Below are 27196 nucleotides of genomic sequence, written 5' to 3' on the forward strand. Positions count from 1 at the left end.
GAGCCTGGCCAGTGCCCATAGTGCGTGCACACGGCTTGCACACACGTGCATGCCTGTGTAGGTGTAGTCTGATTCACACCGGGTGTTAGCACTTTGTCCCATTTCCGAACGAATCACCTGAGTAGCAGATGAATGACCTGTACACCAAAAATTTAACTTTGCTTTTGTCTAAGTATCTCTTAGCTCTGTGTTTAGCTACTTCCAAATAAAAGTTTTTGGGAAAGAATTTTAAGAATATTATGTACCTATTTTTAACACACTTATTTGAAATATTTTATCTCTACAATATTGAACACTAAACTCATTCTAATAATTGTAAGTCATAAATGTCATAATCCATAAACTTATCATAATCATTCAAATTGTGTTTGTATTCTTGTCTATAAAAAAGTGTATCAAGTGCATATGAAAGTAAAAAAAGAACGATTAAGAACATAATAAGCTAATTGGGAGATAGTTAATAGAAAAAACAGAAATGTAGAAAACCTTTTCTATGATTAAGATAAGGGCAGCCTACCCGTCTCCAGTTATAAAGTGCCAGCTAGATCCTGAGTACAACAATCAATATGTGGGTCATTCTAAGTTAAGAGGTATTAATGGTGTCCATGATACATATCCATACTTTTCTTAAACAATTTAAATAAATTATGGTAATTTCCCTTAAAAGATTGCATTTCCTCTATATACAGTCAATTTCAATTTATTAATTAATTCAGTTTTGTCACAATTGCACCTCAAACATGCAAAATGTCTCTCCCCTGGCTTGTCCCTTTGCAGGTTTTTCAATAAATCAGTAATTTTATCCAGATGTATTTCCCATAAATCCGTTAAATTTGATATACTTCATAAATTAAAACAAATATTGATTGTAATGTTATTAATAAAATCCTTTAAACTTAACTTTTTCATAAAAAATATTTATGTTAAATTTTGTCCCCCAGATTCTATGTCTCCTACCCTGGCCATTATGTAAATGTAAAAATATTGGGTTTATAGCTTTAATTATTGCCATTTTAATCCCAATAGAAATGCATTTCATTCAATACTAACGACCAACCCTGCGACAGTCATCTTTTGGTTCCGATTGTCAGTCATTTTGATCATTGACCTCTATACTTGACAATGTTGTTTTATGAAAGTGATATCTCCCCTGGTCAGTTTTATTTCAAAATTATTGATACAAATGCTTAATTGTATTTGTATATTTACTATAGTTTGTGCATAGATTATATAAATACTTTAATTTTATTATTTACAATAAATACTTGCACAATTATATCTGATTTGACATGAAAAAGTCACTCCCCTGGCGTCTTTCCCCTGGCGCATAATTTTCCAAAATGTACAGTGGAGGTATGAATTCTTGTTTAAATGAATCATTACACTTTAATTTGCTCGAATTTCTATGACGGCTGGTCAAAATTTCGATTTTGTTTATATTTTTAAAGAGATCAGGGGAGAGACCCTTCTCTCTTAATTACATAGAAAAAGTACGGTCTCTCCCCTGGTGTCTTCTAAAATGGTAAAAAATTAAAAAAATGACTGATTAGCTTACAAATATATATAAAAGAGTTGTTTCAATAAAAATATTGTATAATTAGATCAAAATACTAACATTTATGTTGTGCCACTTCTTCATACAAGCGATTACCTCTTAACTTAGAATGACCCATGTATTACAGTATTAAAGGGGCATTACAGGTTTTTATTATTATTTAGCCTTTAATCGGACAATACATTTCTTCTTTTTGTTCATGTTCATATATTTCACTCTTTCCATTTTGGTGTGTCCATTTGCCAGATGGCAAAGGCCTCCTCCAATCTTCTCCATTCTGACCTTTTTATGGCCACTCTACCTCAAGTTATTCCTGCAACCTGTCTTATGTCGTTGTCCCACCTTCTCTTTGGTCTAGTTTCCATCTCTTGGGTACCATTGCGTGACTAGTTTGCTCCATTTGTCCACTGTGTAGGTATGTGTAGTATATTTAGCCTGTATTGTAGGACCTAGTGGTATAATAACAAATATGTAGCAAGTTCACAATACACTACATAGTAGTAGTAATCACTTTATTGTAGACAACACAGATTAACATCGGGGGGCACGGCAGTGCCCCCGCCAAGTCGAGCGCGAAGCAAACACTGCCGTACCATCCTTTACTGGAACCATTTCGCCGCATTTTCAGGCCCCTATTTGAGAACCTCTGGATAAGACCAGAACGCAGAAAATTTGGTCATCCAGTAAGCTATAATCACATACTTAAAATCCAAAATTTCAAGTCTGTAGGTCATTTAGTTCCGAAGTTAAGCGAAAGCAAAGTTTCGCATTTATGAAACTCACTCATGATCATCAGAATAGAACTAGTACTTCCCATAAACTCAGAGAGCTGAAATTTGGTACAGAGTTAGGGTTTAATGGCCACATAAAGGGAAAACCTAAAAATATTGCAATATCAGTCACGTTTTAAAGATCTAAGAACTGCATAAGTAAGTTTGTAATCCCATATAAATATATGATATTACAAAGTTACTGTTGCAGTTCCTACAAATAGTAGGTAAAGTAAAGTAAAGGTACACTACGACGTACGATGTGAGTATGAATGAAGATATGTTTAGTTATGATATGTGTATACATAGTATGGGTATGAGTACCCGAAAAGAAGGACTGCCTACAAAAATAAGTGAAATCCCACCAAAAACATTCTGTAAAAAACTAGCCAAGTCTCGATGGAGCTGCTTGTTTATCTCTAAAAAGTAATGAAATCTAGACAAAGTCGTGCCAAGTCTAAGGTTCCTTACTGCGATTTCTTTATTATTATAGTTAATGTTGTGTGACTTGGCCGTTGAAACCCACACAAGGGTACAAAACCAGGTGCTCCATGACACCATTGCACCAATCTGTCGCCAGAACCGCTACCCATTGACGATGGAAAATTGCCACTTGGAAAACGTTGATTCAATAACCAGTCAATTGTAGGCTTGATAAAGCTGCGTATTTCAATAATACTTATGTATGGGCGAGCCTGAAACAAACACTTCTTTTTGGTGCAATGGCAGATTGGTGCAATGGTGTCATGGCGCACCTGGTTTTGTACCCTTGTGTACCCTTCAACGGCCAAGTCACACAACATTAACTATAATAATAAAGAAATCGCAGTAAGGAACCTTAGACTTGGCACGACTTTGTCTAGATTTCATTACTTTTTAGAGATAAACAAGCAGCTCCATCGAGACTTGGCTAGTTTTTTACAGAATGTTTTTGGTGGGATAAAATTTTACTGAAATAGAGGTACCTTATAAAACAAAGTCCCCCGCCACAAAAGAGATAGGTACAGAAATCAATCAACATACAAAGCGCGCTCGAGCAACGCACACATAGACACCACTCACGGACACGATATCTCGGACCAGTTGGGACCAGTGCGAGCGCGAGTGCCATCCGCTTGAGACACGCGTCTGTGAACTTTTTTGTGCAATAATGGAGAAACAAAACAAAAAGTTATTATAACTGTACAGTGGACGGTTGTTTAAATTCAACATTAACCGGTGAATTGTCGTTTTTTAAGCTACTAGTGGTTCCAGAGAGAATGCGTATGCGAATTTATTACATTGTACATGATAATGCGAATTTATTACAGTTTAAAATATAATAATCGTGCATTTCGCCAATCTCGAAATCATCGCAAGATATTTTCTGTGGCAAATTTGTAATATAACAATGACATTAAAATGAAAATACGTATTTGAGTTAGTTATTATTAATTTATATTTCCATTCTTCCCGTTTCATCCTCAACAAAAATCAAACAACTAGATACGAGATACGATACGATGGATACGAGTGCCACTACCACGATAGTTTTTTGTGCATAAGTCATAGTTCGCAACAATCGCAACCCTAGAGCGACCGCCGAGCGTAGGTATGAAAAGTAAAGTACATACATGTGATTGACTTCTGTACTTATCTGTTTTGTGCCCCCGCTGTCTGTCTATTTGTATGTTCGCAATAAACTCAAAAACTACTAAACGGATATTCATGCGGTTTTCACCTATCAATAGAGCGATTCTTGAGGAAGTCTTAGGTGTATAATTTGCTAACCCAACGATGGGTCCTAGTATAATTTAAACCATTTTCATTTATAACAAAGTTGCATTTTTTTTGTTTAGTAGTTTTATGAAGTGTAGTGTTATCATAGGCCTGTGTAGGCCTACAGTATAATACAAAATAGATAGCAACCAGAGTTACCTAATATTTACCTTGCATTAAGTAGATAATGTAGACAAGGATGATAAGAGCCAACCTACTTCATTCTGCCTCACTAGGCAGTGTGTATTGTTATGTCGTTAGGTATTCATAATTTGTTTGTCCCTATCCGTCATTTTGACATTTCTGTCTGTTAGAAAGAGACAAATTTTAGAAGAGGAGACTGTAAGTTTGCTAAGGTAGCCAAGTTTTATGAAATACTTATTAGATAATATGAAATTTTATTTAAACCAACCTAAATTAACTGAACAAATCCCTGTGTTACAATTCCCATACAGGGATAAGTCCGCCTTTGTTGTATTTAATTCACTCTGTAACTGTTTTTCTCGTGTTTTTATTTCTATGTACAATAAAGTATATACTTATGTACATACATACATACAATTCAAAACTTTTAAATACTTCTTGAATCATCTATTTCTATTGAAACAGAGGAACCATATTGTTGTCTTGTAGTAAAAAAATCTATTAGAAACATAATGGTTTTAGTGTTCTGAAAGTAAACATAACATATCTGTTGTCATCAAAATATGCCTGATGTGCGAATTAATATTGCGTCAGTAATAAGAGTACCTGTATATGAGGAGTAGGGTTGCCATAAATATATAGGCGTTAAGTGGGACAATTGATTATTTTAACAGGAAAAGTAGCAAAAGGGAGATATAATAGAAAGAAAAGAGTAATAGAAACAAAATAATTAAATATTTTGGGGACTAACTTAGACAGATCGATCACAAATTAGCAAAGCAAAGCAAATTGTACTATAGGTATTAGGCGATAATATATAGGAACTTAAATAGATAAATCCGTACTTAAATACATAGAAAACATCCATCTCGGAATAATGGAATTCAAAGCCCATGACTCGTTCTCTTTCTCGCTTAAGGTTCCGTCACACAGGCGCAAAGCGGCGCGCCCCGTTCACGCCCCGCCCGGAAAACGCGCCTGTGTGACGAAGCCTTTATTACACTATGCATGACTGATTGGAGCAGTTGTGAGTCTAGCGCGCCGAGGCGAATTGGCGGGACATGTCCCGGCGTACTGGAACTTATGGCCACCCTAATGCAGAGCAATTTACGTAGAAACGCTGCCTTGTCCGCTATTATTCAAGTTTCAAGGGATTCTTGTTTCAACTGCCGCAAGCTTGTAGCTTACGTACGGTGGGTAATCTGAAACTTTGAATGAATATGTGTAATATTAGAACAAACAATCCGAAGTTAATCTGCGACGCTAAATGGCAACCGGGGTTAAATTGTATTGGAAACAATGTTGATGGCATGTAGTAAAATTATAAAGGGATTATTACAACCTAAGCCACAATAAACAATAGTAGTGCGTACAGAAGGCTCACTGTATAACAAAACCCCTGTTTAGGTATAGCAAACGGGCTTAAACGTTGCCGTTAGGACATATTACACCCAATATTATATAACACCCAAAATATTTAGCGGCAACAGTAATACCATCCCTAACCTACCCTTACCCTTATTTCTTTCTTTTTCATTTAAACATTTAACTTCTTCTTTACTCTTAACTTTTTCTTATTATATCCTCATGTTTTTTGTTTTGTTTGGCGGTAGGCCTCAACACATTTGTTATCTGATTTTCTTCTTATTAGTTTTAAGTTAGGTCCCCACCGAAAATCAGCGCTGCGGCTTACCGTCGTAGCATTACGCTGAGTGGGGGTCCTATTTAACGTCTATGTCTCTATATTAATTTGTAATTTAAGTTGTTGGTTTGACGTAAATAAATGTATTTTCTTTCTTTCTTTTCTATATTATAAATTAGTACTAATGGACTACACGTCAGCATTTTTAGGGTTCCTTACCCAAAGGGTAAAAAACCGGACAAGTGCGAGTCGGACTTGCCCACTGAGGGTTCCGTACTTTTTAGTATTTGCTGTTATAGCGGCAACAGAAATACATCATCTGTGAAAATTTCAACTATTTTATGAGATACAGCCTGGTGACAGACTAAGCTAAAATCTTGAATTTCTTCACAGAGCAAATGGCCAGTCTCGCTATTTAATAGCTTACAATTTTAGTTTCCGTAGCCTCAAGACACTTAGTTAGGGTTGCCAGATGGTCGGGATTTGGCGGGATTCTCCCGATTTTTAGCATGTGTTCCCGATTCCCAACAAAGTATAAACTGTCCCGAAAAACAGCTTCACGTTATAAAACAATAATTTCAAGTTCCGAACTGTCGTCGAGCTGACGTAGTGCGAATAATGTAAAATATCGTTGTTTTTAATACAATTACTTTAATTTGAATGTATTTTTTTTCCCGACTTAAGTCCCAAAATCCCGAAAAATTGTTATTGTTTCCCGATAATAGCGCCTTTCGATCTGACAACCCTACACTTAGTTCGTCCATGAGAATTGGGCAACGACGCCAACGCTATCGCCAGTTAATTGCTTTGCTAAACGAAGAAAAGCTTTTGTGAGCGCTACTCATTAAACGGTGTTTCGTTGTAATGTTTAGGTAACACCTACGTAGGTTTCAGAGTGAATTTTCTAGTGTTTATAAGCTATGCAACAATATATTTCTGGTTGAAAATACATTTTCTTGTAAATTTCTACTGTTTTACTTAGACCCAAACAAAGCACGAGTTATAAAACCTTTTAGGTTTTCAACTTGCGCATAGTTTATTAGGCCAAAGTAAAAGAGTTGTTATAAATAGCAGTACAAATTTAACTTTGTCATAGTCATAGCTGCTTGTTGAGATGAGGGACAGCTAAAATGTTGTGACATACAGCTGTAAAAAATATTGTTATTAGCATTTTATTTGTATTTACATAATAAATTGATGAAATCACAATTACTTTAATACTTTCTTATTTTATGAAACTTTATCCTACTTAAACGGCTTTAAAAGAAAGTGCCACGGGCCCACGGCCCTCAGACGTCACTGGATCAAAGAAAAACATTATTATGCGCACACGCATTAAAGAGAGCTAGACGTCCTGGAATGTTGACATTCCAAAGTCAAAAGGTGACGGAATACGGCGACCAACCAGTTTTATTTATAGTTCGTTACCTTAACGGAATGACTCAATCCAGCTTATTCAAGGACTAATCAAGGTAGAAATTATAACTTAATTTATATTTCATTTCTCATGCTCTGAACGAGGGTCATTGTTGTTCTAAAATGTGTGTAGAAAATGATACGTTTCTGCACTAGAGCACATTAGGTTCCAAGTACGATTTTATTATTTTTTATGACAAGCTATTGAAATTTGGGTATAAATGGATTTGTTATACAATTTCCATTCTGATATTTGACTCCCCATTCCATTAATAACGATACTTTTGCCTAAATTGTTAATTGAAAGTACCCTAAACAAATACTATACTTAAAAATTGATACTTAGTCATGCATGTTTTGAAAAAACATATGCATATACTTTCCTCGTATTCGAAATGAAAAATAGAGTGACTCGGGTGAAAGGCATCATTTCAGCCTCGGACTATTGGCGCTCTCACTGCGTTCGAGCACTAAACTACCTGGGGTGAAATGAGTGCCTTTCATCCCTTGGTTAACAATCTACTATTAAACGATTATGGTGACAAGATCTGTAATCTCTGTTTACATTTTAATATAATACCTACCTACCTACCTACCTAACCCCATGTTTAATGTAGTGGAAAGTGGAAAATATTGTTAAGGGCGGTCGGAAAGACAGACTGCGTGATCTATTTTAAACTAGATTTGGTTGTTTACTTTCTTTCAACTCTGTTAATGTTAATTAAGTCTGTTCTTATGGGCGACATATTCGTTTAGTCGAAAAAGTTACTTAATAAAGTATAAAAAAACCTTTTACATAATATTATGTAGGTACATTATACCCTTTCCATTTAAAACGGTTTGTTTACTTTGTTTCCCACATCACATTATTTTTTCTTTATAAAATTGGAGTTTTCAATTTACATTTTGTTTGTTGAGCGTTTGTTATTTCAAATTCTCGTGCTAGCAAAAAAAGTCCCATTAAATATCAAAAGGCTAGTTAAAAGGCACCAATACAACACTTCAAAAGGGCTAAACAACACTCGGGAACCATAAATAAACCTTGAACAATGTCACTCGACACCACATCTGTGCAGTTCCGGATATTAAAAAAAACGCACCTGTCGCACTCGTTCAGAAACAGGTTGAAAAAAAGCGAGGGGATTGTCGATGGTTTTTGCGCACAATAAATGTGGCAAACGAGAATTTAAGCACTTGTTGATGGAGTCTGGTAGTGGTTTGTTTACCTAGTGATAAGAGGAATGTTAGAGATAACAACAATACGACTTATGGTTTAGTGAATATTGTGCGATATAAGGTGTTTTATAGCATACATTCTGGTATTAATAATTTATTAATATAATTGATATGCCGCTCGCCGCGCCGCGCGCCGCTTGCGTCCAGTCCAGTCTGCGGCCTACTATACCTGAGCAAAATCCTAACTGCAAGAATTTCAATACCAAAACTAGAACTGGCGACGAAATAGCCACCGCAACGATGTTACCGGAATTCGCGGTACTCAGATCGTATATTTCGTATATTCCGAGATAGAATGTTTTCCGGTTCTTAAAACCGAGTCTCTAAAACTTTTCTATGTGTGTAGGTAGCTATAAACTTTCCTTATTTGAATTTTGACGTACATACTTGTAAAAATACATTTCTTGAGTTTATTCTGAATTAGTTTAAATATTTGAATTAGTTTCCTCGGCGGACTTTCTCTGATCAGATCGGGGAAATCATGAAGAAAGGCCAGGTCAAGAGCACCCTAAACCGGCGAGCGTGTATGAGGAATGTTATGAATGTGAAGGAAGCGAAAGATAAATAGGCGCGATTATATGTATGTATGTGTAGTTAATTTAATGTTTTGTCCCATTCTTAAATTCGTTATTTGTGATACAAGTGCGAAAAATAGCATATTAGGGGAACGAAGGCAGTGTTTTAAATCTACACGTGTTGCGAATTACCTATTCGCACGTGTATCCTACAACGTTTTATAGTATATATGGCTCTTTAAATTTTCGACGTAGTTACGTCATATTGTGTAATTACAAGACACGATTTATACAGTATTACGAATAACGGGATTATACAATGAAAATAGCGACTTGGCCACTATAGAATCGAAAGCAAGGATAACCCTTTGTCCCACTAGTTCTAGACTTAACTGTTTAACCAGAGTTTACATTACAATGGCGTCCGTTATAAGTACTACGCCATTGTTCTACGGAGTAATTTATTCAGATGGCGCTGGGTTCCGTGCTATCGGCGCAAAGAAACTTGGCTTTGACTTAGATTGGTTATGTCTATTGTGGGTCTTGTCTATTGTCTGGGAAAAGTCGGTGTTATAACATAACATAGGGAAATTACAATACTTATTTCGTTTAACCGACAAATTTTACAATAGTACATCGATCGTGTAACAGTAAAGGTAAAAGTTATGTTTTCTTAGGAATTTTACATTTTTAGTAGCACTTTCTCACATGGTCACTGGAAAATCTGTGCAAGTTACCTTAGAATCTATGACTAGCAAAATGTGTCAGACTCTATGAACTCTATGCTCATCAGATAATATTACTATGGGGCTAGAACATTGTTCTGACTAATAGATCTTTGATTGTTTAAATACCTAGCTAGACCGATGGACTATACTATAACTCGTCAGTATTCGTTTTCATCATCACTTGGCCCAGCAAAATACCTGTTTCATATCATCTGAAGTATTTCCAGTGCCCCTTTTACTCCGTTCTTCGTTTTATATCATATCATTTATCACTTTCAGCTGACATGACAAGAAACATGATTGGCTGTATCGGGCGCTCGCGGGTCGCATGACAACAAGGAAGAAAAAAATACAATGCCGATGTATCCTTGGACATTGATCTTATGGATGTCACGTTTAGGATTGTCTATGTCATATTATTCGCCAACTTACAAAATATCCGGTAGTAAAACTAGTTTTTGACATACTAAATAGGTATTATAGCTCCAAGTCCAGGTAGGCTGTGATGTGGAATCTAGGTAAATAAAGAGAAAGAGACTTTTCTTCGGGCTGCGTTATATAAGTAAGTAGTGATTTTTGAAAGGGATGACACTGAGAGAAAAATCATTAGTTAACTAAACCAGGAATTAAAAAACAGTTCTGTACTGGGGGAAAAAATGAAGTTTAGTAACAATTATAGACGTTTCACTATTTCTGCAAAGTTTATTTATTTCTACAAACAGCTCAGTAATCCTAAATCTAATTTCAACAAACAGATAATAGAAATTGCAAGAACTACATAATAGAAATTGCAAAAGTCAATTTGTTCCTATTACTGACTCTCCTTGTCCCCGGATTAAGTTTATTTTTGTAATTATAAGTGTGTTTTTGTTATCCTTTTCTCTCAGTAGATGCTCTTGGTTTAAAAAAAATTGCGACCTATGTTTTTTAATTTTTTTTTTGTTAGCCTGGCTGAGTGTCCCACTGCTGAGCAAAGGCCTCCCCTCGTTTCCTCCACTCGACCCTGTTTTTTGTAGTTTCCCGCCAATTCGGTTAAAATGCGTCCAAGTCTTTTCGGTCTGCCTGCACTCCGGCCAGCACCATTTATGGTTTTTTAAGTTTGTCACGTGATTTTACCCGGAGACATTTTGTGTGCAATAACTGACTCAAATTAATAAACACAAATAAACCACAGAGCACAGACACAAATAGGCAACTTGTTAAACTGTTATATGAACCGTCACCAGAGTTGACAAATAATAATTTATAAAGTTAAAATATTTTTTTTTTAATTATTATTAATGGGCTTACTCATGGCCACAGACTAGCCGAGGCGTAGACGTGGCCTACGATGGAGCGAGCTCGCCCAGAAGCTGCCTGTTCACTCTTGATTTGAAGGTTGCCGGGTTATAAGAACACGGAAATATAGACGCCGGCAAGGAATTCCATTCCTTGGCAGTGCGCATAAGGAAAGTAGAAGCAAAGCGCTTCGTGCGAATTGGTGGAATATCTACCAAGTAAGGATGGAAACCGGCCGTGCGTCTAAAAGTCCGATGGTAGAATGGGGACGGTGGAATAAGCTCGTGTAGCTCTTGGGCACACTCCCCGAAGTGCAACCTGTAGATAAATAAATAAATGAGGCTTACAATATTTATTAAATACAAATTATACGATGCTAACACATTAGTTTGACATTGGTTCCATAAACCTGGCCGACGGCTCATTACTTGGATGACTTGGATCAATAACCCCCGCGCTTATACAACAATCATAATAGACGCCATGTTTCATAAGTTCCACACATGGACTATTCACAGACTTTGTTGAGTTGAAAGAGCGCCCATGTGTGCTATATAAGCGGCCGGTTACTTTAGAAATACTACTACTACGAGCCATAGCTTGCAGTCTCATTTTATCCAATCAAAACTCAACTCAAAACTCAATATCTAGGAAGTGGACATAGGAGCTCTGTGATAAATCAATGCAACCGAATAGTCCGGTCAGCATATTTATTTCTCGTTCTCACTTATAGCTGCATCCTATACGGCTACCATCAGTTTTGACGTTAACATAACGCTCACGTCTACGTACTCGTAATTTACTTTCTGTACATCTCGCTTTTAAGAAACCTGACACCCACCTATCCAAAGTGGCCCTGACCTGGAAGATGCCCGGCAAACGGAAACATGGTCGCCCTAAATCGACTTGGCGCCGTACTGTGGAGCAAGAGCTGGGTGTATTGGGGATGGGGTGGGAGGAGGCTACCCAAGCTGCCCAGGACCGGAGTCAGTGGAAGAAAAAGATTCGAGCCCTACACCCCAGCAGGGGGTAACAGGATGGAAAGAAGAAGAGACATCTCGCTTGCACTAATATATGCCTGTACGAGCGAGATGCATAGAAAGTAATTTACGTAGACGTGAGTGCATATGTCAATGTCAAAACTGGTGGTAGCCGTACTTAACGGACATACGACGGACCACCTTACAGTCGTTCGAACAGGCCTCTGACCGGACCGAGTTTGCAGTCCTGTATGCCCGTCTGTTACAGCGTTAACGCAATAGATCAGGTTACAGCATGATGTTTCCTATTCTGGCAACATATCAGTGTGATAATCATCGTTTATCGCGTTTATATCACTTATCGATGTGGACAAAACATCTTTCGCACCTAATATTTAATCATCCGGTGACCTCGATAGGTTTTGGGAATTTTAGCACCTGAACTGAACCTTGTTCTTTGAGTTGACGTTTTTGTTATTCCACTTGTGTAATACGTAAATCACACATGTTTGCCACCTTTTTAGGGTTCCGTCCCCAAAGGGTAAAAACGGGACCCTATTACTAAGACTCCGTCTGTCCGTCCGTCTGTCTGTCACCAGGATGTATCTCATCATCATCATCATCATCATCATGTCAGCCATAAGACGTCCACTGCTGAACATAGGCCTCCCCCTTGGACCACCTCCATACGTGCCGGATGGGGGGTGAATGCCATAATCGCCACGCTTGGCAGGCGGGTTGGCGATCGCAGTCGAGTACACCGAATTTGAGGGATTGTCCACCGGTGGTTTTGGACGTAGTTTAAGGACATACCCGGGTCCTGGATGGAGGATGTATCTAATGAACCGTTATTACTAGACAGTTGAAATTTTCACAGATGATGTATTTCTGTTGCCGCTATAACAACAAATACTAAAAAGCGCGGAACCCTCGGTGGGCGAGTCCGTAATAGTTTCATTTTCTTGACCTAATAGCATCACGTATGTCTTAGAATTGACATTTTTGAATATTTGTCGTCACAGTAGTTTCTACTTTGAGAACATTTACTGTTTTAAAAGAAAAAGTGAGCGAATGAAGCCATTGTATTTGAACACAGACAAAAAAAAATCTGTCTTTAAGTAGGTACCTATAGACCAAAATCACTTCTTAAGTTTTTCATTTCGTTTAAGTTTTTAGTTCTCATCTCAAAAGATCCTTTAAAGTATTAAAACTTAATTCGCTGAGTCAGAACGCTTTTGTTTTGTTTTTAAGACCACGAAAATGATTAATTACTCGGTTTAAAACTTTACATAACGGCTTTAAACGAAAAGCGTGAGATTAATTAGAAGTTCTAGCCTAAGGTGTTACTTTTGTGGGCCGTTGATAGGCTATTAAAATTAAATGTCTGCAAAAGGGTGGGTCCCTTTGTGGGGCCCCACGTGACCGCCGCCATGAGGCGTTCGGTCTAGCTAGGCCATAACGGCTCGGCTACCATACGACATTAAGCGACTTGCGACGGCGGCAGCGATAACCATAGGTTGGGGCAAGACACAGCGATCGGACCTTTCGTTCCCACTTCCCACCTATGGTGGTCGCTGCCGCCGTCGCAGGTCGCTCAATGTCGTGGCCGAGCCGTAAACCTGCCGAACCTTTCGGCCGCGACAAAACTGTATTTTCGGTAGTGTTCGGCCGAAGTTTCGGTTTCGGCATTAAAATCATGTTTTGGCCGAAGGTTCGGCCGAAACTAGAGCAAAACTAAACTTTCGGTTTCGGCAAAAAATCTGATTTTGATCGGACACTATATATTGGTGATTAAATCACTCTATAGTGGGGAGAGTAGAGTGATTAATCGCTACGATTTATAGTTACGTGTGTAGCCGGCATTAGATTGATTTGAGAGTAGAGATGGGCGCCAGCGGGTAAATACCGGGAAAATACCCAAAACTACCCAATCTACCCGATATTTACCCGTATCTACCCAAATTGTTGGGTATTTAAAATTTGTTCGTATAATTGAAGAAATTCATTATATAACTAAGATATATCAATATTATTATCGTATAAAATGCGTATAAATATGAAAATAAGTTAAAATAAAGTATACAAATCACAATCTCACAACTTTTTTGTACACAATTAATTTTTTTTTATACCTTTATACCTACTATTTTTTAATTGTTGTCATATTTTGGTTTTGATATTTCTACATTTTATTTTATTTATCGTTTAATACAGATATTTTTTCGTTAGGTATATGGCCAAATTTGATTTACTATAACCAGTTTGGATGAAATTTTGTGTGTATCTAAATTGTTTGATCTCAACCAGATCCCGAAAATGAGGATTCGAGAGCCACATTAATCCGCCACTTTACCGAAAACTTGCCATAAATCAGCACTGACGAAATCGAGATGCTCCTCAGGCAGCTTAAAAATGGAAGAGCCCCAGGCGAGGGCGGCGTTACGAGCTTCTGAAAGCGGGAGGTAAACCTGCAGTGAAGGAGCTCCAGAACATCTTTAACGCCGTTCTTTTCGATGGGAGAACTCCAGAGGTGTGGAGTAGGAGTGTAGTCGTGCTGTTCTTCAAAAAGGGAAATAAGGCCCTATTGAAGAACTACCGACCCATTTCGCTCCTAAGCCACATCTACAAGCTGTTTTCGAGGGTCATCACGAAGCGCCTAGCACGAAGACTCGGCGAATTTCAGCCACCGGAGCAGGCCGGATTTCGAGGAGGATACGGCACCATAGACCACATCTTCATAGTGCGGCAGATTATACAGAAGACTGAAGAGTATAATCGGCCCCTGTGCTTAGCATTTGTGGACTATGAGAAAGCCTTTGACTCCATTGAAGTCTGGGCTGTTCTGGATTCCCTGCAGCGATGCCAAGTCGACTGGTGATATATCCAAGTGTTGAGATGTCTGTACAACGCAGCTACCATGGCCGTCCAAGTCCAAAACCAGCAGACTAAGCCTATCCCCATGCATCGTGGTGTGAGACGAGGGGATGTGATATCCCCCAAATTGTTCACAAATGCATTGGAGGATATGTTTAAAACGCTCGACTGGAAGGAACATGGTAATAACATTAATGGCGAATACATCTCACACTTGCGATTTGCGGACGACATCGTCACCATGGCTGAGACGTTGCAGGATTTAGAGCATATGCTGACCGGTCTAGCTGATTCTTCTCAACACATAGGTCTCCGGATGAATTTGTACAAAACAAAAGTTATGTTCAACAAATGTGTTGCTCCGGGACCTATTTCAGTACAAGGGGCTGTTCTCGAGGTTGTTCAGGAATACGTCTACCTCGGGCAAATACTGCAGTTAGGAAGGAACAACTTCGAGAAAGAGTCGAATAGAAGGATACGGCTGGGCTGGGCAGCATATGGGAAGCTGCGTCGAGTCTTCACGTCGTCAATCCCACAGAGTCTGAAGACAAAAGTCTTCAATCAGTGCGTCCTACCCGTGATGACATACGGAGTCGAAACGTGGACACTCACGGTAGGGTCAGTCCATAAATTCAAAGTCGCTCAGCGAGCAATGGAAAGGGCTATGCTCGGAGTCTCTCTGAGGGATCGTATTCGAAATGAAGTCATCCGTCAGAGAACTAAAGTCGTCGACATAGCCAACCGGATTAGCAAGCTGAAGTGGCAGTGGGCCGGTCATATTAGCCGTAGAACCGATAACCGTTGGGGTAGACGAGTTCTCGAGTGGAGACCGCGCATCGGCAAACGTAGAGTAGGACGCCCTCAGACTAGATGGAGCGATGATCTTCGCAAGGCGGCCAGCAAGAGCTGGATCAAAGTTGCCGCAAATCGTGCTCAATGGCGTGCAATAGGAGAGGCCTATGTCCAGCAGTGGACGAGAGTAGGCTGATGATGATGATGATGAAAACACAATATGACCCAGTAGGTGGCACTGCTATCGGTATATATAAAGCCAATAGTGTTTTCAAACAATCCAGGTACCGGTTGAAATATATACACAAAATTTCATCCAAATCGGTTTCAGTCAGTAATTTAATATTAGGTGATATACCGACAGCAACGCCACCTACCGGGTCCAATAGTTTTTCAAACCATCCAGATACCCGTTGAAATATACATATATAATAATCATATATATACACAAAATTTCACCCAAATCGGTTTCAGTAAATCGAATTTGGCTATATACCGATAGCAGCGCCACCTACCGGGTATAATTGTTTTTCCCAACCCTTCAGGAACCCATTGAAATATACACACAAAATTTTATCGCTATCGTTCCAGCCGTTTAGGAGGAGTAGAGTGACAAACACACGTATTGTAGAACGTATGTTTAAGATAACTATTAAGCATTTATCAATTTTCTTAGTCAATACAAATATTATACGTTTTATATAACTACATGAGCATCAAAAAAACTGTTATTTGCAATATCTCCATTCAATTTACTACTCCGTTCCCAACTTTTATTTATACCCACTCATTTGGGTAGAAAAGGTAAATACCGGGTAGATTGGGTAAATACCCGATAAATACCCGATATCTACCCCGGGTATTTACCCGCCGCCCATCTCTATTTGAGAGGGACAACACTACGATGTTGCAACTATTTAATTCACTACAATTTCTTGTCGGTCTATAATGGTAACAGTTAGTTGTCTCCGGCCTTAAGGCTCATTTAGACGATGCGAGAACTCGCATGAGGGTTTCATTACGTTGCGCGTTTTGATAGGTCGGTTGAATTGGACGTAACCAACAGTCCGCAATCTAACTAAAATCGCATGCGAGTTCGCGCGCCGTCTAAAGGCCTGTGCACACCGGATGTGCGCGTGCGGTGTTGTAGTATACAGATTCTTATGAGACGGCACACCGCTTGTGTGACGTGCGTGTGCGGCTCCAACATTTTAGCGCACGCACACGTGCACGTTACGCACACGCAAGCCGGTGTGCACAGGCCTTACATACCTTTTGAAATTGGTTACAGTCTATCTAAAGGGATTTACGCACGAGTTGATCCGTTTTAATCATCAGCGACGGTACACGGTTTACACTTTAATTAAATTTATGTCCATGTCTTATAACTTTGACTGGATCTCATTTACTTGATGTAATCAAGCGCGAAAGGTGAAACACCTAATTGTAATTTCATTTGTGATTGTTATAGAAATCAATTAGAATTTGAAAACGAAAAGGTTTTAAAAAGTTCCGTAAAAAAGGTATTTTCCATTTTCCACTTTTATTTTCTCTCAGACAAATTGAAAGCCAGATTTACCAGAATTTTCTTTTCTCAGAATCATTGTACAGTCAAAGAATTTAATTTCCGACCCATTTCGTACTTTGTCACAGTGACAATCAATATGAAAGCCGCTAGAGACCTCATACGGTTGTCACTGTGACAAAGTACAAAATGGGTAGTAAATTAAATTCAGTTGCAATTTTTTCTGTTTACTGCATTTGCGTTTTTACGTGGAATTTCGTTTGCATGTGCAGGAAGAAAGATATCCAAGTAACTTTAATTTTTAACAAGCGAACGATGCTATTAAGCTTAGAATAGGGTGGATGCAGCAGTAGTTGACCAGTTAGGGCGAATGGTTCAAACATCAAACATCAACATTTATTCAGCAAATAGGCCACAAGGGCACTTTTACACGTCAACATTGAATTTACATAAAAGCAAAAATAATAACATCAACAATTTTATAGAATAAAACTAACAATTCAATCTAACGTATTACAATTACTAAGAGATGTATATGGTCTCTTAATGTCGAATTACATACAAAATACAGATAAAAAAAACACACAAAAAAAATCTATAATATTTAGAGGTGTAAATGTCTCTAGGTGTCAGAACTATAAGATTATATAGTTTATCAAGTTATCCTTAGGGATGTATAGGGTCTCCAAGAGTCAATATCCTGTATAATTAATACATTCATTAAAAGAAAAGAAACATACGAGAACAGAATGAGGCGTCTCACTGTAATTAATTAATAAAAATGAAGTTACTAAGTATAATAGCTCGTGTTAGCTTAACAGACCAGTCTCCACAAACAGCACCCGTTCACGAGTATGACGAGGTTGACCATCATATGAGTGTGACAAAGATAGAAAATTTCTAGCATACATTTTTCTATCTATTGGTCAACTACTGGTGCCTGGTCAACTATAGGGTTAACCATCCTAAATTTAAAACTGGATAAACTACTGTCTTGTGAGTTCAAGTCTCACCCAAGACAGTATTTTTTTCCACTTTTAAATTTATTCTAAGCTTAATATCCAACTAATATAGAAATTAATAAAGAAAAATACCCAAGTAAAAAGGAGCGAAAAACAGATTTCATACAAATATTAAACTACATCTAACTCCATCAGTAATAATTAAAAATTCAAAAAAAAAACACGTCCCCCATTGTTGATATACAACAAATTGTGTCAAGATATTTTCAATAATGTTAATATCCTATCCAGAGAGGAAAATGAGGACTACGTTTGTATGAAAAGGCGATTTTGCGCGCGCCCTCCACTTTCGTCCTAACCTAAAGTCCCTGCATACAATTTTTTGTATAGTTCATAGGTTTCTAATAGAGCCCGATGGCTAATACTATTGTGTATTGTTAAGTAAAACCGCACGTACTACTGCGAAAGAGGGTCTCAATTATTCTATTTGGCACCTGAGCGCGGACTAGTCAGACGCACAAAAAACTTTTTTTTTATTATTATTTTATTTATTTATTTATATATTCCAAAATCTATTTTTAACTTTGTTTATATAACTAAGGGTTCCAATTTCAAAAACAAAACAATTGCTTCTGGGTCTCAGACTCTCAGGATGTTAAGTGTTGCCAGCGACAAAACGTCTAGTCCAACAGGAAGCTATGACGTCATCATACCCATACGTATGCTAATAACGTTTCAATTCGTCATTGAATCTCATTGCCACTCCACGGACAGCGCAGAATCTAGATTCAGAATAGCCTGAATATGTATTAAGCATTGTATTTGGATAACATATTTGAATACTAAACTTAATAGGGCTGTCAATTAACCTTACCATATTTTTATTGTAACGATGTTTATTTATATAGAATAAGCAAATTATATTATAATGAAAGAGAATTGTAAAACATTATTCAATTGAAACCCAAATGTAAATTGTAAAACTTGTGTTAAAAACATATCATAATAAAATCGGAATTGCATTTAGGTCTGTTAGCCATTGTACATAGTTATCTGAGATACAGCCTGGTGACAGACAGACAGACAGACGGACAGTGGAGTCTTAGTCATAGGGTCCCATTTTTACCCGTTGGTTACGGAACCCTAAAAAACAATCCTTTGTTCTAATATTGGACTGGTAAAAATGCCCTCGAAATCCGATGCCTTTCACCCACGCTTTCACCTGTTTCAAAGGAAAATATAGCTTCGCAAATTCTAAATCAAGTTTGACTTTAACCGTCATCAAAAAGGGTTGACCAAACAAATTCTGTATTTGAACAAGCCATTTCGAATGTCCCAATCGAATATTGAATGCACGCGAGCGAGACAGCGTTATGCGCGCATGTAGCTCTGTCCTGCTTGCTCACCGGAGCGGCCTGCGTGAGACCGCCTTAGGGTGGTATTCCATCTGTCCAATATCTTGGTCCATCCAATGTCATTGCGTCTCACTCTGTCATTAAGCAAAATGTGCGATAAAATACACATTGGAGAGGTTGAATCCCTTAGGTATGTTTGATAGGCAAAATTAATTCCCGGTTTGTATAGGAGTCAGGGATGTTGCGGATCTTTTGACATCCGGGGGTGCGGATGCGGATGTCAAGATTAGGTACTTATAAAACGCCAATTATTACATTTTAATAATTTTTATTAATAAGAACGAAACATTTAGTATTTGAGCAGGAATATAACATAGGTGCATTGTACATATTTACCCCCTTAATCATGAACGTTTACTAAAGTTGACAAGCCGATAATAATCGTTTGTCGATCCCTTTCCATAGTTTCCATCATACTTTTACGTCGGAAAGGGACAAACGATTATTATATCGGCTTGTCAACTTTAGTAAACGTTTATGAATAAGGGGGTTAATAAACTTGGCCGACTTTTCTGGATCTAGGCGATTTCGTTATAGATATTGACGAAATTACCTAGGACTTACGCCACCGCTAAGACGTTCCTGTACCGACTTGTTCGACATGCGCATCTGCATTAAGCTCCGCATCGATTTTATGCGGATGCGGATTTTGAAAATAATGCAAAAGTTGCGCGGATGCGGATGCGAATATTCGCAACATCCCTGGTAAGGAGTCACGTGCCCAACTGCCGCAGGCACTTCGTATACATCAATATGCTATATGCTGTATAAATGTTTTATCAATAACATTTGCGTAGGAACTACGCGCGTTTCAGAGGGCCTATGCGAACCACGTTCGACGTGTTGCCTCTCTGTCGCACGTGTAAATTCGTACGTAAGTGTGACAGGGAGGCAGCATTTCGAACGTGGTTCGCGGTAGGCCCTCAGACGGGTGTATCATTTGCAGGTAGTGATTTATTGTACAGTCGCCATCAGACATATCTGAGCGGCCAAGGCGCTCACAAATATCTGAACACGTCTCTCTTGTCAAGGCGTTAAAGTAAGTGTTCAGATATTTTTGAGCACCTCGGCCGCTCCGATATATCTGATGGCGACTGTACATGTTCTGGGTATGGGAGCGAAAACGAGAATCTCTCAGTGGCGGATTTGCCCTAAGACGGCAAGATAGTGCGGCAAATTGTGACAAAAAATTCGCTGATGATAACAAGAAATAACTCAAAATGTAGTCAATATGATGGGTGCTGAGAAAGGGGCGGCTACAGGACCTGGGGCCTAGAGCGGCAGACTACAAATCCGCCACTGGAAACTCTTGATGGATATACATATTAATAATGAATATCATGACTATTTTGAAAAATACCTCGTATCTTGTCTTTGTCAATAATGTCAATCAAAAGAAACCGGGCAAGTGCGAGTCGGACTCGCGCACGAAGGGTTCCGTACCATAATGCAAAAAAAAAAAGCAAAAAGAAAACGGTCACCCATCCAAGTACTGACCCCTCCCGTCGTTGCTTAACTTTGGTCAAAAATCACGTTTGTTGTATGGGAGCCCCATTTAAATCTTTATTTTATTCTGTTTTTAGTATTTGTTGTTATAGCGGCAACAGAAATACATCATCTGTGAAAATTTCAACTGTCTAGCTATCACGGTTCGTGAGATACAGCCTGGTGACAGACGGACGGACGGACGGACGGACGGACGGACGGACAGCGAAGTCTAAGTAATAGGGTCCCGTTTTACCCTTTGGGTACGGAACCCTAAAAAATGTGGTAAGGCGCAGGGGGACAATTTCGACTGCGGGATAATTTCAACTAATCGAAATATTTTTTTTATCATACAAATCTCTTTAATATATTTTTCACCACACCAACTGGTTAAGGCTCTCTTGATACTTCAAAAACTGATGAGAAAGTTGTATTTTATCCACAAGTGTGACAAAGTAGACAGTAGGAATCGACAGAAAAATTGCTAATAAATGTGAGAATTGATTGCTAATAAATTTTTGGCAACCGTACTCGTATTGTGATCTAGAAAAGCACTAAAAACTTTTTCAAAATTTCTGCCGACAACCTACTGCACTTCAGCTCTGGATAATGATACCTGCTGAAGTGTGATCGTTATTTCAGAGTGCTTGTGCCAATATTTTAATTAATGAAACTTAATGACACACCGACTTGCCGATATAATTTTTTTATTGAAGAAAAAAGGGATAAATACCGCTTCCGGCAATACTCGAACTTGCGACCTTCGGGTTTTTCTTTTTATAATAATTTGTAATTCCGTCGCAAGATTCGCGCGGCGCGCCATATCTTTTGTTCGCCTCTTTTGAGCGTCCACGTTAGCGCTGTGGAAAATGGCGTCGCTGCGCAGTTGCGTCAACGTTGCGTTGAAAAGCAGCCATAGTTGACTAGACCACACTAGACGCTGACGCGACGCTCGGGAGACGCTATAGAGCGGGGTGGCCCTTAAATACTCGATGGGCCTAATCTTACAAAGATTCGATTACTAACCAAAACTGCTCACTCATTCTGTATTGTCGATGTGTTACAAGATAAAAGGTACCGTTCGAATTCAGACTGCATTACTGATGAAATGCGGCGCGACTTTACTGCCGACTGCATTGTTGCTGCAAATAGTGCAAATTAAGCTTAGTATAAATTTAAAAGTGGAAAAATTACTGTCTTGGTTGAGACTTAAACTCACGTTCGGTACTCCAGCGCTCTGCCATCTGAGCCACCAAGAGATCCATAGCCAGCAAATCTTTCCACCATATGAGTCACGGGGACCCTAGTGACATTTACCGTAAGAGTGTTACACTTCTTAAACGGCTACCGACATTTTGGTTGAAAACGTCATAAAGCCTCCTGCAGCAAATGTCAAAATCGATGTTGTTGTTCGGATATTTGACATTTGCATCTGCAATGCGGAAGGCAGCAATATCGCGCCACATCACCGCGGCAGTAATGCTATTGCAGTCTGAATCCGAAAGGTACCTTAAAGGTGAACTGTCTGAAGATTCCGTTATCAAAATGCATTCACTCATCACTCGCAACCCGCGGCGTTTGTTGCCCTTGAGGAATGTGAAAGTTTTATTTACTTACGTTGATATATTTGGTTTGAAATATATTAATTTTTTAACATACGGTGTAATTGCGCTTTTGTTTTACATAATAATTTATAGGGATAAGTTCGCCTTTATACCTCTATTTCTGTAATTTTTTTGGCTTCAGGCTACATAGCCGGCTGATTACGAGTATAACTATCCCTCCTCCTTCCCAGAGCGTGGCACTCCCCATAAAATGTCGTCCTCTGGTATACCGGCTGGTCCAAAGCGGGCATGTTCCCGGCTGGGTGTGGCGCATTCTTGTTCTTCTACTTATAACCTGTCATCACCATCATCATCTTAGCCTTTATCCCATATCGTAGGGTTAGGGATCGGCTCTCCGTATCGTTTTGCGCCATTCTTCTCTATTTTGCGTCATGTCAGGGCCAGCCCTATCGTCCTCAAATCTTTCTGTGCTCATCCATGTCGTATTTAGGACCTCTGCCCCTCCTACTTTCGGGAATGTCATTTAGGGCTCTCTTAGTCGTGTGGTGGTCGTCTCATCTTCTTCGTCCTCTAAACCTGTGTTGTGTGCAATAAAGTGATTAGGTAGGTACTACTACTACTCTATCTATCGACCAAATTTTATCGAAATCTGACGAAATAAAAAATGTCTAAATAAAAATCGACCCATAAAACAAAAACCAACCCCCAATATAAGGGATAAGAACAAGGTGTTTATCCCACACTTTTCTTAAACTTCCCTTTCCAGTATTCGGGTGAAAATCGAACCTTTATACCTCCGCTGATAACTCGATAAGTGATCTTAACCGTCATTACCTCCAAGTTCCACCGGCCCTTGATTGACCACGTCCTATTGATTCGGACCCGTGACCCACTTACAAACAAACCTATCTTACACACGCCACCCCTTACTGCTATCATAAATAGGGCCATTATTGCTTGCTCCGAAGGTAAAGTAAGCTTGTCGTTCAAGCCACGCGCCGGTCGCATTGTCCAACCACAGTTATGTTCATTATTAGGAATGGAAGAGAAAATAATTTCGTATCCGACCCGCGTCATGCAGACTTATTGCGGATTATAATGATAACATACCAAAGAAAATCAACAGTTCAGAAACATATCAAGTTTAATTGCTTATTCCGAGTATTTCCGAGATAGAATCCCTTTTAAGGAAAGGGGACGTCCGCTTCGAATACAAACGTAGCCATATACATCTCTGGATATTGACATTTTGCAAAATATTTTTGCATAACATGATGTATATTAACCGTAGCTAATATGCATCTACGTTTGAATTTTTCAGATTGTTTTTATTTTTGTAAAAATAAGAGGCGAAAAATATATTTCAAACAAATTTTTAAATGCTCCTAACTTTTATGATAAATAAAAATTCGAAAACAATCAAACGTAGGGGCATGGCTGTGGTTGATATACAACTAATTGTGTCAAAATATTCTCAATAATGTTAATATCCAGAGAGGAAAATGAGGATACGTTTGTATGAAAAGGCGATTTCGCGCGGGTCCTCCACTTTCGTCTTAAGTAATATCTGTATACATATTACATAACATGGCATATCGTGCCCATCTGGGGTATGATTTAGACAAATGATACGACGGCTGGTTGGTATGCAGTGAGCGTTATCGCATATCGCTATAAAACACATTTGTCTCTGAGCTTCCTTGCGTGCCCTCGTCACGGCCGAGAAGCCTTCACGATAAATCCGAAAGTACTGCCAGTACTGCCAACTTGCAAACGCGAATAAAAAATAATAAAGAGCCAACGAGAAAGGCGCAAACAAGCCGGGATCGGTTTGTTCAACTTTTTCATTTGGCAACTTTGATTGCCTCCGAATGCTTTGCTGAATATAAATTTGCTAGCTTTGCCTTATCTTAAAATGCATTTAGGTTTTACCGTAAAAATCTTCACAGATATGAAAGGCCGGGAATTTTCCCAGTTCTTTTATTTATCCGGCATCGCTTTTAGCTTGAAGAGCGCTTTGAAAAGCAGTGCTTAGATACCTACAGGCTCTATTTAATTAAAGTCCTCAGAAGTTGTTGTTCTCTTTGCTGTTTAGAACCAATAAAGTATTCCACGACTTTCGCAATGTCCAATACAAACTTTTTTCTGTCGACGACCGTTCGGAAACTTCTGCAAAGGCTCACAAAACTAGAAGCCTCTCGAAATTTGCTTAAATCGGTCTCGTAATTTTTTGCTTAGTATTGGAAATACGGCTCTGAAAAGACGTCTATGGGTTTTATTAAATGGGATTTGTGTTTCCAAATCTCATTTTCTATTATTTCGTCCGATCTGTCGTATTCTCGACTGGCGGGAAATCCTTTTATTATAGGTATCTAAAAAAGGTTTTTGTAATCAAGATTCTTTGCTGAATCAAAGTTTGATCGACTCTTTTTTGGTGTGGGCAGTGAACAAACAAACGGTATACCTGCACGGTTCTGGGAACTGAGGCTTGGAATCTAATGAATGCATAAGCTATCCCCTTTACGGATTTGTTTCTTTATTTAACACGCCTCGGATAAAACCGTTTTTTAGCGGTTTCCTGTCAATTGTTGAAAGAATTGGACGCCGTTGGTCTGCCTTTTGATTAAAAAACGCCATTTGATCGCAATTTATTCCCGGGGCGAGCAATTATTGTTGCACCTTTAAAATAGACTTTTACCTTACTTCAAAAGCTTTAACGTCAAGCTATAATATCACATTATACCTATTGCGTTTGAGGATTGGGTTCGATGACTATTATTATTCAGTTGAGAATTATCGGTTGCACGATCTTATTATTTTTTCGTTTACATTTCTTTCGCTTTGAGAAAAAGGAGGATCATAAAACGAAATAAGAGCTTTTTTTATGCGTCATAACGCGGAGGAGTTTAAAACAACGAAACGGCTACTTATTTGTATAACGATAAGGTTTAATTTTAGACTTGATTTAATCTTCTTAATGTTTTAGGCGAAAGCGCGGTGTTGAAGATAATAATATGTACATACATATATATATCAAAGACAACGCCTTTTTTTGGCGTTTTTACAACCTTTAGCCATTAGTGAAAATCTTTCAATATGACGTACATAGAGTATGTGTAATTTGAGCTCTTGAGCACGCAACAAAGTGTGGTAACGCCACTACCATCGCCCACGCTGTTAACTTTACATCGGTGGACCTTATGTCTTTTGTAATAAGGTCCACCGATGTACAGTTAGAAGTGTTGCTTTTTGTACAAACGTCAAATTCTTGTGAAAAAGTCGTTTATTATAGTTGCGCTGCCACTGTACGCATGTGTCAGTAAATCCATTAGTTTAGCACACCTTCATACATATGTATGTAGAGATGCCAAGCTAATAACTTTGCTGACTGTAAAGTGTAAATACTACGAGTAGCTAAAGGCGACCAAGTAGGCAGATATGTCTGTATTTATTAAAGACCTAAAACTAAGGACAAGAGAGAACCTCTTCTTTCCGAATTTCGAAGCAGGTCAAAAATATATTTAAAAAACCGGCGGACGAAGGGTTCCGTATCATTACCTAAAAATGGCAAAAAAATCACGTTGTATGGGAGCCCCACTTAAACATGTATTATATTCCATTTTTCTCTGAATTTTCTGAAAATCTGTGAAATTTTCTACTGTCTAGGTCTGTATTATATTCTACACTGAGAGAAAAATCATCACCAGGAATTAAAAAACAGTTCTGTACTGGGGGAAAAAATGAAGTTGTTTACGCCAAGTGCAAGCACCTTTCACATGTGCCGTGTGCAATAATCGTAGGCCAATTTCCTAGAGGCTCAAGCGTAACTTAAATGGTATGTCACTACATTCATTATGGTAAAACTTCATATCGATGGATTCTATTTCCCAGGACGATTCGGAGCGTTGTAGCGAACGCACGTAGGTTGCATTCCTGCCGGGTTTGAAGCTAGACTTGGCCGCAGCCATTGACCACGCCGCGTGTGTTTTCAGTATAGTTATTTTCTAAGAATAGTAGTTGTCGTGTCACGATTGTCACGCATCAGGCGTCAGTGTACGAACGAATAAGTGTAGATTAACGTAAAATATACGTGCATGTGAAACATTGAGTTTCTTTTCATCGCCACACCTACCCGAACCACCCAGGCCGGAGCGGCCAGGGTCCTCAGCGGCATCACAGCAGGCTTTGGAAGGCCTAGCTCCTACCGGACCACGCGAGGCGTCACACCGGAGCGGTGGAGGCGCTCCTCACCAGCAACGAGCACCAAAGGAAAGAGAAGTATCGGAACGCGACCACGGGAGTCCGGGCTAACCGCCTTGTGACGTAGACATTTTTGGTGTTCCCATCAGAGGGGAGGAATTACAGCACGATATTATTGAAAGCCATCGTCATCAACGCGAGCACCGCAGCGGTACATCGCATTGGTAGCGTAATCATCGCTTCAAGTACTCATCGTGTCAGCATTATTCATTTTTGCCGTTAAATTCAGTGGAAACGGAGCCCGGTGCGGTTGGGCATAGTGCGAAAAAATCAAATCAAATCGTAATAAAAGGGAA

At 38.9% G+C, this 27196-nt stretch overlaps 1 protein-coding gene across 2 annotated transcripts in view; it reads left to right on the forward strand.

Annotated features, from left to right (window-relative positions):
• Positions 1-27196, forward strand: part of LOC134675410 (calsyntenin-1) — a 372645-nt gene that overhangs the window by 540 nt on the left and 344909 nt on the right. The gene's annotated exons all lie outside the window — the stretch shown is intronic.

The sequence above is a fragment of the Cydia fagiglandana genome, chromosome 22 (genome assembly GCF_963556715.1).
Source record: "Cydia fagiglandana chromosome 22, ilCydFagi1.1, whole genome shotgun sequence".
NCBI classification, from domain to species: domain Eukaryota; kingdom Metazoa; phylum Arthropoda; class Insecta; order Lepidoptera; family Tortricidae; genus Cydia; species Cydia fagiglandana.